Source organism: Ochotona princeps, chromosome 8 (genome assembly GCF_030435755.1).
Source record: "Ochotona princeps isolate mOchPri1 chromosome 8, mOchPri1.hap1, whole genome shotgun sequence".
NCBI classification, from domain to species: Eukaryota; Metazoa; Chordata; class Mammalia; order Lagomorpha; family Ochotonidae; genus Ochotona; species Ochotona princeps.
This window is the reverse complement of record NC_080839.1, coordinates 12,320,577-12,334,471: the sequence shown is the minus strand read 5'-3', so window position 1 is coordinate 12,334,471 and position 13,895 is coordinate 12,320,577. Positions and strand designations below refer to the sequence as shown.

General features: G+C 53.2%; 1 protein-coding gene across 2 annotated transcripts in view; it reads left to right on the top strand.

Annotated features, from left to right (window-relative positions):
• The window catches only part of KCNIP3 (potassium voltage-gated channel interacting protein 3), a 65,654-nt gene that overhangs the window by 17,702 nt on the left and 34,057 nt on the right, over positions 1-13,895 (top strand). The gene's annotated exons all lie outside the window — the stretch shown is intronic.

The following is a 13,895-nucleotide window of genomic DNA, read 5'->3' as shown; positions in this document are numbered from 1 at the left end:
GCCACAGTGTTCATGGACCCAAGTCCAGCCAAAGACAGAGGGAGAGGCAGTGCTCCCTGAGCCTACCCCTTCCCTACCTGCCCTCCTCCCCCAGCTTCTTCCATTTAAGACAGATGTTGTGTCCAGGGGACGCTCCCATCTGTGTTTCCCCAGGAGCTGGGCAGCCCCCAGAACAGGGAGCACCAGGCTGGCGCAGGGGAGCCGCTGCTGGGTCCTTGGCAAGAATCCTGGGTGCCATGTCTGTCCCAAGCACCAGAGCACCAAGCCACTGATGTTGTCTGTGGTGCTCACAGCTGCTGACAACCTGCTAGCTACCCCAGGGGCCCTGGCTGCAATGACCGGATCTCCATCCCCTCAAAATCCGTAGAATATTAATGGTTTAAAACATGGAAGAGCAACACTGCATCTCTGGGCTTAGGAAGACCGTGTCCTGACATTGCCAGGACTTGCAGAGGGAGGTCTGAGTCTAGACCTGGGGGGCAAGTTCAAGAGGCTCAGGGCAGGCCAGTCAGAGTCCCCCAGGACTCCCGGTTTGTCACAGCAAAAGGGGCGTCCTGTGGCTGCTGAGTCTTCCCCAGTCCAGGAAGCCCTCCGTCTGCCTGCAGGCTGGCAGGTGCACCCTCTTGCTCTCTCTGCTCCTCTGCTGGCCTCAGTTTCTTTCTCCCTTCGTGAGACAGGAACAAAGCCTCCCACCTGATCGGAAGCCAGGACGGTGGCTCTGCAAGTGGACCATGTGCATCTGCAGAGGAGAGGGAGGGAGTGGTAGGTGTTTGCTGCCTGAGGGTGGTGCCCACTGCTTTGGATCTCTTGGACCTCCCCTAGAGCCCAAAGCCTGGGCTTGCTGGTCCACCTCTAGGCTCTGTCAGGTCTGAGTGCTGCTGGTCTTGACTCTCCTCAAGCTGGGGAGGAGCTACCTGGGAGAACAAAAAGGGGCGGCTGAGAGTAGGCTGCGTCTGAACTCAAGCGAGGCTAGTGGGTCCTGCCTGGTCAGCCTGGAGTCTCCTTGGACCTCCGCCCAAGCCCCACAGGGAGGGAGGAGACCTGGAGTCTGCGAGGCAGGAGGGAGCGCCTGTACCCTGGGCAGCCTGGCACAAGGCAGGTGGTGGCAGGGGGTGAAGAGAGGAGCGGGCAGAGGCTGCAGAGAGCCAAAGTCGCAGGCAGAGCTGGGCCCGTCTGGCTTGACTTACCTTGTGATGAATTAAAGACGCCATCAGCATCCTGCAGGCAGACACTGAGCAAGAGTCCTGAGCGAGGGACCCAGCTGAGCGGCAGAGCCAGTAGCAGAGCCAGAAGGACCGAGTCTCATCCCGCCACAGCTTTGTGCAGAGAACATCACTTCTGATCCCTCCTCAATTGCCTCACCTGTAAAACGGCCATGAGAAGCATGAGGTAGCGGAGAAGGCTGCCGTCAGGTGCATGGAAAAAGCACCCCAGTCTCTCTGAGTCTCGGTTTGCCTGTCTGTTCGATGGGCACAGCGGATGGTGATCTTGAAGCTTCAGCCAGGGCAACGGGACCCGGCCAGCCACTGTGGCAGAGCTGGTAGCAACAGGAACTGGCTTTCCCTTCCTGGGCCTGTGAAATGAAGGTCAGGGGGGAGGATGTTCAAGGTCAAGGAGTGGCTGTACATCCTGGGGTTTCTCCCGATTATGCTTGCTCCAGAGGCCTGGGGAGTGTGGGGTGTGTGGGTGGCTGTTGGATACTCCAGGGCAGGGGCTACCCAGCCCTGCCTCTCAGCAGCTCTCCCCGAGCCTTGCTAAGAAGGTGGAGCTCAGGGTAAGCGCAGTAGTGAGGTAGTGCCATTCCTGCCCCCCCCCCCGGGGTTGGAGCTCTCCAGTTCCCCACCCCCGCTGCTGCCTCTAACCCCTGTCCCTCACCATGGCCTGACTGTTCACAGCCAGAGAGAATGAGAGGAGTGCGCAATAGGAGTGTTAGTGGAGAAGGCTGATGGACGAACTTCAATGCAGACAGAGAATGGTGGAAAACAAGGTAGCAAGGTTTCTTGAGGAGCACACGCCTGAGGGACCAGGCAGGTGCCTCAGAGAGCGAGAGTTGTTTCTTGCTGTTGTTATTGCTGTTTTAAAGATTTATTAACGTTTATTGGAAAGCCAGTTAGAGAGCGAGAAGAGAGATAAGTCCTCCACCTGCTGGTTCCAGGAGCCAGGAGTTTCTCCTGGGTCTCCCACTTGGGTGCAGGGACGCAAGCACTTCTTGACCCATCCTCTGCTGCCCTCCCAGGCACATCAGCAGGGAGCTGGATCCGATGTGGAGCAGCCAAGACTAGAAATGGGATTCTGATGCTTCAAGTAGAGGCTTAGCTTACCAAGCACCGGTGTTTTTATGGAGTGTTTCATGGCTGTGAGCATGCACCCTCTAGATCTGCCCCCTCCCCACCCCCTTTCTGGGAAATTGCTGGGTGCTGGGTGCTGGGTGCTGGATGGAAGGTTTTCAGGGTATGGAATTCCTCAAATTCCTCCCAACTTGGTCAGCAAGGCCAAAGGTCCCCCTAGGCTGCCCCATCCCCATCCCGGGAGAGGGAGAGCTGAAGATAGCCTAGCCAGGTGCTCAAACCAGAACTAGACTTTCCACCTGCAAGCTCTGCTGGTCGGCTCCCAAGGCAAGCTTGGAGCATCCCCGGTTTGTCCCTCAAGCCCTTTTCACACACTTAGGTCAACGTCTGCCTTGCTGCATGGCACAGACCACCTTTCTGGCACCAAGCCCCTCCCCAGCATGGTGGGTGTGGCTGTCCAGCAGCTGCCAGCTCCCTGTCCTTGTCCTCAGGGAGGGGAGACAGCTTCCAGATTCTCTGGGTTGGGAGGAAATGTCATTGTGCCTTGCTCAGGGACCCTCAAGGAAAAAAGCAGAGCCACGTGATGAAGCAGGTGGCTGAGTGCGTGGGGGGCAGGGGGCGGCTCTGGGCAGACAGGACACCGCCTCCCTCCCCACCCTCCCAGAGCGCTCAGCCAGCATCCCCCCTTCTTCCCACCAGAGGGCAGCAGGCACCAGTGGTCTTCCTCTTTCTCAGATCTGAATCTTTTTTTGTGTGTGTGTATGTGTGCATGTGGCGTACAGGTGTGTACGAGTGCACTGTGCGGACTTGTGTGTGCTTGTATGTATCTGTGCATGCATCCATGTATGTACGTTCACCAGCTTCACATCCTCACAGTCCCATTCTCAATCCTTGATTGAAGGATCCGTACAGATCTGTCCTTGATCTTGGTGGGCAGCAGCCCAGCCCATGCAGCTCCTTGATCCGGGGGCTGACATTTTGTAGGAACACCCAGAGGTCAGCCTCCCTTTTGGCGCCAGCCTTTGTCAGCCCTTGGATTTGCCCTGCAGACCTGGGTGGCTAGGAGCCCGGGGCAGTTCCAAGTGACCAGAAGGGGCTGCAGCGCAGGAACGAGGCTCACTGTAGCCCAGGGGACCCAGAAAGGCTTGGAATGACCTGAACTGCAGGTCCACTTCTGAGACAGCAAACTATATTTTCTCTAAGCCAGGGGTCTTGGGTAAAAACCAGAGCCCAGGCATCTGCTGCCATCTCGGGTTCCACGGGACTGGAAGGACAGGATTGGCTGAGTGTCGGCCACTTTGGGCACCAGGCAGACATGATCAACCCATTTCTCAGATGTAACTTCTGAGGCCCAGGGAAGTTAAGCAGCCGCCAACTGTGACCAGCTGTGGGTGGGTGCCAGCCGCTGAGGAGGGGTCTGAGGTGTGTGTGCAGGGGTCGGCCGGCACAAGCGTCCACCGCTAAGCCGAGCGCCTCTTGGCAGCCAACGCCGCCATTGATCGGCTTCGATCCCGCGCGCTGCCGTGAGATGGCCCTGCTTACTCATGCCTTCTCAAAAACAGCCTCTGGCCCGCGGCGTCTTTAATAATTCAGCACCTAATTGTCTCCAAATGCAAACCTGAAAATGCCAACTCAGGCCCTTTGTCCGGGGCCTGCTCCTCCCCTCCTGTCTTCCATGCCAGGGCCCCCTTGGCTCCCATTCTTGCTGCAGACCCTGACCTACCTGCTCCGCCTGCGGCCGCTTTGATCAAAAACTTCCTCACCTCTGACGGAGGCCCCAGCCACAGCTGCCTCCAGACTGCTGCAGCCTTGGGCGGGGAGGGAGGGAGATCTGGCATGGCTGAGTCGCAGGGTTGAGGTGGAGAGATCTGGCCACAGCACCCTGCCAGGGTAGGGGTACCTGGTGATGGTAAGGGGAAGCTGCTCCTGCCTGGGTCCTGCCCCATGGGGCAGTCAGATGGATATTTGCAGGCATGCTTGGGCCAGTGCTGCTGCACAGCGTCCTCTGAAGGCCATCTCCATATGACAGGGAGCCTTGGGGACTGCACCGTGCCCCAGCTGTACCCCTTGGCGAGGTGACCAGGGGACTCGCAGGGAGTCTCTGAACCCCCACCTCTCCTCCCGGTCAGGCTAATGAGGGACACCAGAGGGGAATTATTCATGTTACCCTAGAGCCTGTGTGAAATACTTCCAGCCACAGGGCCAGCCTTGAGGTGGGCATTGTGTGAGGGCAGTAAGGACAGAGCCAGCGCATGGTGGCCAGAACCTGAGCCAGGCTCCAGCTGGCAGCCACCACTGCAGAGGGAACTCATAATCGAACCTCCTAGGGCCAGCTGTGGCTCCCAGCCCTTCCCCCTCCTCTACTCTCTGTCCCCAGGTCAACCCAGAGCATCCAACTGCCCACCCAGGACAAGTACTGGAAGTGCCTGTTCGGCAGGTGCTGTCCTGGGCCCTGGGGCATGGCAAAGAATTCACGGTAGAGTCCCAGAGGCTATCACATGGAAATGACAAATCTCCTAAAAGAGTTGGGGGAGGAGCTCAAAGGGACCACAATGATTGAATAAGAAGCTGACAGCCACCGAGGGCCCAGGACTAGGCTGTCCAGGCAGAGGGGTTAGCAGGACTCCAACCCAAGGGGAGGAAGCCAGCTGGGTCCTGGACCCTCATCTAGCTGTGCCCGGATGACAATGAGCCTTAGGGGTGAAGGGGACAGTCACGCTCAGGGTCACGCAGGCACCCCAGGATTTGGAGGAAGGGACTAAAGGAGTGTGGTGATGCTAGACAGGATGTAGGGTGCAAGAGACAGAGAAAGGGCAGAGCCCTGATATTGCCCAGGTTTGGGTCCTGAGCAGTCAGGAGAGTGGCATGATGGCGTTCTGTTATGGGAAAGTCAGGAGGGGCAGGCCTGGAGTTAGGAGGTGGGGCTTGGCAGTAGTGCCCACATCTGAAGCACGTAGGACATCCGGGTCCTAGGGAGGCAGGTGGCGGCGGGGAGAGACAGGCTGCAGGACAGTGCCAGTCAGCTACACAGGTGGGGTGTGAAGCTAGGAGCCTGGTGGCGTCAGGGCGTGCCGGGGGCCCGTGTTCAAAGGCCTCAGACTCTGCTGCCAGGACCCAGCTCTACTGCTCAGCTCTTGGCACCTATGGAAGGCTCTTGCTTATTATACTCAAACAAAACAAAACACAGCCTCATCTTGTTCTAACCATTAGTGGCAATGAGGACTCTTTGCTATCCAAAGGCACAGGAATACCCATTGGCTCGGGCACGCACCTGGCCCAGGATGGACTGGTGAGAACCCTGCCAAGATACCTATCTACCTATTATCTGACATCTGTCAATCATCTACTATTTATTTATTTGAAAGGCAGAGTTACAGACAGACAGGGAAAGTCAGAAGAGAGAGATCTTCCATCTGCTGGTTCAGTCCCCCAATGGCTTGCAATGACCAGAACAGGGTCAGGGTAAAGCCGAGAGCCAGGACTTCTTCCTAGTCTCCCATTTGAGTGTAGGGGCCCAAGGACTTGGCCATCCTCCACTGCCTTCCCAGGCCATTGACAGGGAGCTGGTTGAGAAGTGGAGCGGCCGGGTTTCGAACTGGCTTGCCAACATGGCTGTCAGCAGATCAACACACTATATTGTGCTGTAGTCCTGGGCCCCTTCCTCTCTCCTTATAACTCTGCCACTTGATGTTTTTCAAAAAATCTGAAAAAAAAAGAAAGAAAGAAAGCAGAGGGAGGTGGGGGGAGAGGCAGGGCGGGGGTGAAGAGAGACAGAGAGAGCAAGATAGAGAATTTCCCATCCACTGGTTCATTCCCCAAATGCCCAGAACAACCAAGACTAGGCCAGGCAAAAGCCAGGAGCCAGAAATTTAATCCAGGTCTCCCACATGGGTGGCAGGGACCCAAACATTTGAGCCTTGGCAGGAAGCTGGAACTGTAGAGTGGAGCTGGGACTTTATATTCCAGGCACTTTAATGTGCAAGGCAAGTGTTCCCAGTGGCATCCCTGGGCGTCTGTTTATTGCACCCCTACTGAACACACATTTGCTGAGACACACATGGCTCCTTAATGTGTGTTAAGCAAAGGAGGTGGGAGAAGCCAGCACAGTGCAAGCTGCTGGCAGCTCTCCTAGGAAGCACAGAAATGGTCACCGGAGAACAAAGAGGGATGGCCGTAGTGGCCATAGGGGTAACTGAGCGGCAGAAAGCACATGGGGTCCCACGGAAGGAGGAAGTCACACAGGAAGAGCTATAGACCTCGGACGTGGGAAGTGACAGCAGAGCACAGAGGGATCCAGGCACCTGTGAGCAGGGCCACGTGAGTGGCAGGGGCCCCCCTAATCCAGGAGGGTGAGGCCACCAGGAGGCAGGCTGGGCACGCCCCTCTTGGCAAGCACCCATCTGCAGGCATAGATCCACGTGGCGCCAAACCTAGGTCACAGGTGTGTGCCCGAGAGCCACTGAGGAAGCCAGCAGCATCAAAGAGAAGCACTAAGCTCTATGAAGTGAACAAACAATGCAGGAGTAAACAGTTACTAAGACCCACAAAAGGTCAAGTACTTAACAGAATAATCTAGTTGCTGTTTTCAGAGACCCAAGATGACATTGTGGACACACCCAAGTCAAAGATCCCACAAGTGAAAGGCTACTTGTTGAAATATGCTGACATGTACACCCCAGAGTCAACAGTGAGTAAGTCAACAGTAGCTATGAGGGTTGACAGGTGGGACGCTTCATGGATGGGTTGAATAGCACAATGACCACCAGCTTGGCTACAGAGCCTGGAAATCCTACCAGGGTTCCCTACGAAAAGGTAGAGGGGGGAAAACAGGAGCAAAAATGTGTGGAGTCACTTCAGCACTTTCTTTTATCCCTGTACAAGACACAGCCAAATCCCAGGAAGCTGGCGGAAGATCTCAGAGGAGGGAAACACTAAGTAATAGATGAAACACAGGTGGCATTTCCTGTCATCGTCCCAAGTCACAGTAAGGGGTTTGTCTTATCTGTGCACCCCACTGTCAGGCAAGGTGAGGGGAGCCATTAGTCCTGCTCACCTCCTAGCCTGGCCCTGCCCACCTGCCAGTCTGACTCCTTCTCCCTGCTCACACTCTAAGCCACTCCAGTCCTCCCTCCCCCACTCCCAGCTATCCCATCCCCAGTACTGGAACCCAGCCCTCACTCTCCTTCACCCGTAGAACACCCAGGAGCCCTGCTCTGGGACAGTAGCACCTCCTTGCCACGCTCTGTTCTATCTGTTTAAGTGTATGTCTCCCCCGGGGAACAAGTGGAACACCTGGAGCCTGGGGTGGTGTCTGCTACATTCATTGACTGTACCTGGCAGGTGCAGGGTAGAGACAGGGGCAAATGCTTGAGGAATGAGTTAATGCAGGGGCTGAGACTTCAGCTAAAATTCTGTCTCTCTCTGAGTTAGAAGAATCTAAGACTGTTTTCCCCCATCTGGGTCTGGCTGACGCTCACGCTGGCCTCCGAGGCCACCTCCCTCAGCCAACCCAGCTCCCTGCAAAGCAGCTTCTACTCCACGCAATCGTGAATAGGGTAGTGTCTACCTTACAGGGGTGTCATGAAGGTGACCCAGTGTCACCAGGCCTGCCTGATGCACGGTGAGCACTCAACAGGAGCTGCCATCATCATGTTCCTCTTCCTCCTCATCACCCAGTTCCTTCACTGTCAGTGTCCAGAGGCACTGGGCCCCACGCAGCGTATCAAAGCTGAGGTTCAGATCCAAGATTTCCAGCTCCCAGAGCTAGGTTCCAGCCTCTCCCCTGCTCCTTTCCGCCTCAAATCTTGAATCATCCATCACTGTCCCACAGACGCAGGGCATCTGAGCTGTCAGTGAGCTCTGCGATAGCGGCTGAAATGCTGGCACCGAGCGTCCCAAATGGAAATTCCCAAGCCACCCTTGGGGCCTCGGCTCGAGTTCAAACAAAAAAACGTTGTCCAGCTATCTTCACAGATCAGCAGTGAGGATGTGACCAGAGAGCACTTTGCGTCAGCATCATAAAACCCGAGGATTGATGGCTGCGAGTGACTGGGGCGAAAGCCAGGGGGAAAGGGGAGCGGGCAGGGCAAGTCTGCCAGGACTGCCTCCTGGGCAGGCATCAGTGCTCAGGCTCTGGTGTACAGACAGCAGGGGTCAGAGCAGAATGACCCCAGCTAGTAAGCAGGTGCCTGGAGCTCCTCCGTGAACAGAGCACCCCCATGAGCTTGGGTGTGTCACAAGCTGGAGGTAGGGGAGTCTTCCCCAGCTTTGGAGACGAGGCCATTGAGGGGAGGAATGCACACTTGTGGGCCCCTTGTCTCAGACTCACCCAGACCCCTTGCATGGAGAGGTGGGAAAATCATGTTTAGCCAAGAAGCAAATTTGCCCAGAAAAACCCACTGACCCTCGTGATGGGCAATGGCATAAACTAAGTGGTCAGAGCCAAGCTGCTGGTGAGACCCTGCTGCCGTACTCAGGTCTTTTGTGCTGGAACTGGTTAGCCTTTCTGGAAGAGAGGTGAGAGAGGGAGTAGGGCTTTCCCATCACTGGGGGACTGGGGAGCAGGAAGAGGGCTCAAGCACCAGGTGCCCTCCTAGTGTTCTTTAGAGTCTTGTCATTCCTGGCAACAACAGAAGGGATTTGGCCATGCCTTGTACAGGGAAGGAGACAGGAAAAGAGATCTCTTCTTCCTGATCCCTGGGAGTGCACTGATGGGTCACTGGGCAACTAAAGGGCAACAAGAGGCCCCCTACCACGTCGACCTCTGGAGGAGAAGCCACACGGCTAAGTAGCCAGGTCCTCTCGTGCTTCCCACGGGAGTCAGTGCCACTTAACCAAGAGTGGTGAAGTTTGACCCCTTGCAGTGGCCACAGGCCTTGGTTCCACCCTGACGGGTGAGGGTCCCTAGTGATGAGTCCTGTGGTGACCAGCTTCACATACAACAAGTGCCGTCCTGAGAGATGTGTCCCACAGATGGTCAATTCTGGCAGTTCCATTTAACTCAGAACGTTTGACTTCACCCTTCATTTTTGGAAGGTGTTTAGCTGGGTATAAAATTTTAGGTTCCCCTGACATGTCTTTGAGCTTTTTAGGAAATGTGTATCATTGTGTGCTGGCTTCTGGGGCTTTGTTACAAAGTTTCCCATCCCCAGCTTTGACATTCCTCTGAATGAAACGCCTATCTTCCCCGGGTGCTTCGAGTGCTTCTTCTTTAACCTCTGGACTTTGTGATGATGAATTGTGCTTTTCATTGAGTCATCCTGCCTGGGATTTATTCATCCAGTCAGATCATCAATTTTGCAAATTTCTTCAAATTGGATCTTCGCTTCTTCAAATCAGTTTTCTAATTATTATCAGCATTTTTCCAAATCATTTCTTTTAATTCTTCCTTTTCTCTCTTTTCAGAGATTTCAAGTGCACATTGGTTAGATTTTCTTAACTTGGTTGCACATCTTCCTTACATTCTTTTCTGCTTTTTTTTTTCCCATTCCCATTACTTTTTAGTTAACTCATTACATTTGAAAGGCAGAGAACAGAAATGGAGACAATGCCCAAAGGTCCATAACAGCTGGAGTGGGGCAGGGCTGAAGCCAGGAGCCTAGGACTCGGTTCAAATCTCCCCCTTGAGAGGTAGAAACTCAAGTACTTTGGTCATCAGCTGCTGCTTCACATGGTGCACAGGAAAAAGGAGGGTGACATGGGGGACAGAGCTGAAGCTGGGCACTTTGACATGGGATGTGGAACCCCAAGTGGTACCTACACTGGTACACCAAAGGCCCCTTTGTCACTCCCATCGACACTGACAGGAGTTACCGATGTGTTTGGGTTTGTACTCCCATTTGTCGCCTGTCTTCCTGTTCCCCTGTCCTCCTTTACTGCCATCTGCTACATTCACACTTTCTGGATTCTTGGCATTTCCTCTTGTACTTTTTTAATGGAATATTGGGGTCAGGCCCACAAGCAGCTCTGTGGCAGGTGGCGACAGCTTCTTCAGCAGGTCACCTGTGCTGTTAGCGTTGGATGTAACAAGAGACAGATGTGGATTCCAGCTTGTCGCCTTGGGTACCAATTTTCTTTCACTTTTTCTCTATGTCCTGTCTGCTGGTTCTACTGACCTACAACGTCATGCATACGCAGAGGCAACAGCCTTCAACAGGCTGCTTCTCCAGCTGCCCTAACCTGGACTAGAATAGGTTTCATTCTTATAATAAAGCCCAGATCCCATATCATGCATAGTGGTTCTGCTTCCCTGAACAAAGCTTAACTAACACAAGAGCCAAATTCTCTCCTAGAGTGTATACTTCCTCTTCTTGCTCATTTCTTTTTTTCTGCTTTTAAAAATAAAGTGGGGAGGGCTAGCCTTGCGGCTTGGTGGGTTAGGCTGCAGCATGTGACACCAGCATCCCCTCTGGGTTCTGGTTCAAGTCCCAGCTTCTCCACTTCCAGTCCAGCTCCCTGCTAATGTGCCTGAGACAGCAGTGCTTCAACCTCTGCACCCACCTGAGACCCAGAAGAAGTTCCTGGCTCCTGGACTCAGCCTGGGCCAGCCGTAGCTGTTGTGGCCATCTTCGGGAATAAACCATGGATAGATCTCTCTTTGTGTCTTTATCCTTCTCTCTTAATTCTGCCTTTCAAATGGATAAATAAAATCTTTAAATGAATTAATAAATAAAGACACAGGGGTGGGCATTTGACCTAGAAGTTAAGCTGTCACTTAAAACACTTGTACCTGAGAGTATCTGGATCTAAGTCCTGGATGCATTTAAAAAAAATTTTTTTTAATTATTAATTTTTTAGCAGGCTTAATTCACTTTGTCTTGTGTGGTAGCCACAGCTGGAGCCTTGGTCCTCTGCACAAGGTAGCCTGTGAGTTCCCGACAGGGAAGTCTTTCCAGAGATCAGGGGCCAGACAGCTGTAGGTCTTGGAGATGGCACCAAAGGTGGCCTACCACAGCTGCCCAGGGTGGCAACGCTTCCCCTGACTGATGTGCAGCAGTCAGCAGTCATCAACGTCAGCCACCCGAGAATGGGGGCTGAGACACTCCAGGGCCTCTGGGCGCAGGAATGAGGCATGCAGAGCTGCAGCATCCAGTATCCTTCAAAGGCGTGGTCTGCGCTTCCTGATCCTGTTCCCCCAGCAGTCTCTCCACATGGGCATTCTGATATCAGCTGCTTGTTAATGTACACCCTGGAAGGCACAGATAATGGTTCAAGTAACTGGGATACTGCCAACCTCATGGGAGACCTAGCTGGAGTTCCGAGTTGCCAGTTTCAACCTGACCTGACCCGACCCAAGCTACTGTGGGCATCTGGGGGACTGACCCAGCAAATAAGAGTTCCCTCTCTCTCTCTCTCTTCCTCTCAGTACAAATGCACATGCACATACATATATTTATTTATTTGTTTATTTTTATTGGAAAGTCAGATATACGGAGAGGAGGAGAGACAGAGAGGAAGAGCTGCTGTCCACTAATTCACTCCCCAAGTGACTGCAATGGCCGGAGCTGAGCTGATCCTAAGCTAGATGGCTGGAGCCTCTTCCAGGTCTCCCATGTGGATGCAGGGTCTCAAGGCTTTGGGGTGTCCTCGACTGCTTTCCCAGGCCACAAACAGACAGCTGAATTGGAAGCAGGGCTGCTGGGATTAGAACAGGTGCCTATATGGGATCCTGGGACATGCAAGGTGAAGACTTTAGCTGCTAGGCTACTGCGCCAGACCTGCAAGTACATATATATATATAATTTAACATGTTGATCGTTGTTATTTTGGAATCTTTATCTGCTAACTCCAACATTTGCGTCATCCCTGGATTCTATTAAATTCATGATCAGCCACTTTTCCTTTCTCTCATATCTAGGGATTTGTTATTACATCCTGGAAATTGTGAACGATATGTTGTAGAGGCTGTCCATTAGCCTCTCTCACACAAGTGTTTTGTCTTTGTCTTGGCAAGCAGGTGTACATTTTGGCAAATTACACTCACCCTGTAAAAGATCGCTTATAGCCTGTGCTAGGGATCACTCATAGTGTGTCGTCTTCTCTCAAGGCATGCCCCTAATCCTCCAGGATGGTCTTCCTGGGGTCCCCATGGCAAGCCCAGGGTATTCCCCAGTGTTCTACATGTCAGCGGGGGCCGGAACCTTGATATCTCTCCAGAGCTAGAGGACCTCCAGACTCGTGCTCTGCTCTCAGCTTCCCCCCGGGGACTGTATTCCACCAAACCCTTCCAGAATCTGTCCCTGCTTGTGCCCAGCCTAGGAACTGACCAAGGACTCAAAGGGACATGTGGGGCTGCTCCTTCTCTGGGACTCCCTCCATTCCAGACCCCCGTCCCTTCAAATCGTGGCCACCTTACCAGACCTGAATTCTAACCTCTGTCTCCTTCCTCAATTGGTCACTTTAGAGGCTTTGACGCTCAGGGAAGATCCTTTCCCTGTGTTCATTGCTGTCTAGCGCCCTCATATGGTTGCTTCTTGCATTTTGACTTGATTTTTTAATAGTAAGGTAAGTCTGATGCCAGCTATTCAATCGTGGCTGGAACTTTCCCTGAACTCAGGGTGGCTGAGAGAAAAGCACAAGTTTGTTCACACCCATCTAGGGCCCTGCTTGGTCTCTGAGACAGTCTTTTCTTTCTAGTAATCACTGTGGCTATGGCCCTTAAATGAGGCAAATGTAGTGCTCTGGAGTGCCAGGCTGACAGCAGGGGTTTCTTCCTGGTCTCCTGCATGCTTGCACGATCTTGCTCACAGGGTGCACCTGGACTGTCCTCCACTGCTTTTCCATGCCGTTAGCAAGAAGCTGGATGGGAAGCAGAACAGCTAAGAAACAAACAAGTGTCCATATGGGATGTTGGCACTACAGGTGGTGGTTGCATCCCCTATGCCACAGTGCCAGCCCTACAAGAGAGCAGTTTTTAGAAGCTCAGTAGAAAATGTTAGTGCATTTTGTTGTTGGTACATGAGATTTTGTTATTTTCATAACAAAATCCATAGTTATTTTCATAAAACAGATTTTCTGTGAACTTTAAAAAAAGATTTTTAAATTTTTATTGGAAAATCAGATTTACAGGGAAAAAGAGAGACAAAGAAGTTCTTTCATCTGCTGGTTCACTCCCTAACTGGCCACAAAGGCCGGAGCTGAGCCGATCCGAAGCCAGGATCTCCATGTGGGTGCAGGGTCCCAAGGCTTTGGGCTGTTCTCAGCTGCTTTCCCAGGCCACAAGCAGGGAGCTGGATGGAAAGGGAGGCCACCAGGACTTGAACTGGTGCCCGTATGGGATCCTGGCATGTGCAAAGCAAGGACTTTAGCCACTAGGCTACCGCACTGGACCCTTCTGTGAACTTTTTAAGAGCCCTAATTTACTTCACCTTCATGCTCTGTCATGTGTTCTGTTATCATTCCCACTTTGTGGCCATAGAAATTTGAGTCACACTGGGGCTAAGGGACTTGGCCAATGCCACATGAGTAACAGGTGGACAAGCCAACAGTGGAACCCGAGTGAGCTGAACTGCCAAGCCCGCACTATGAGCCACCACCCAGCCATCTGAAAAATGATCTCAATCTGCTTACAGTTTTGTTATAAATATAAGCTACGAGGCAATCGCTGAC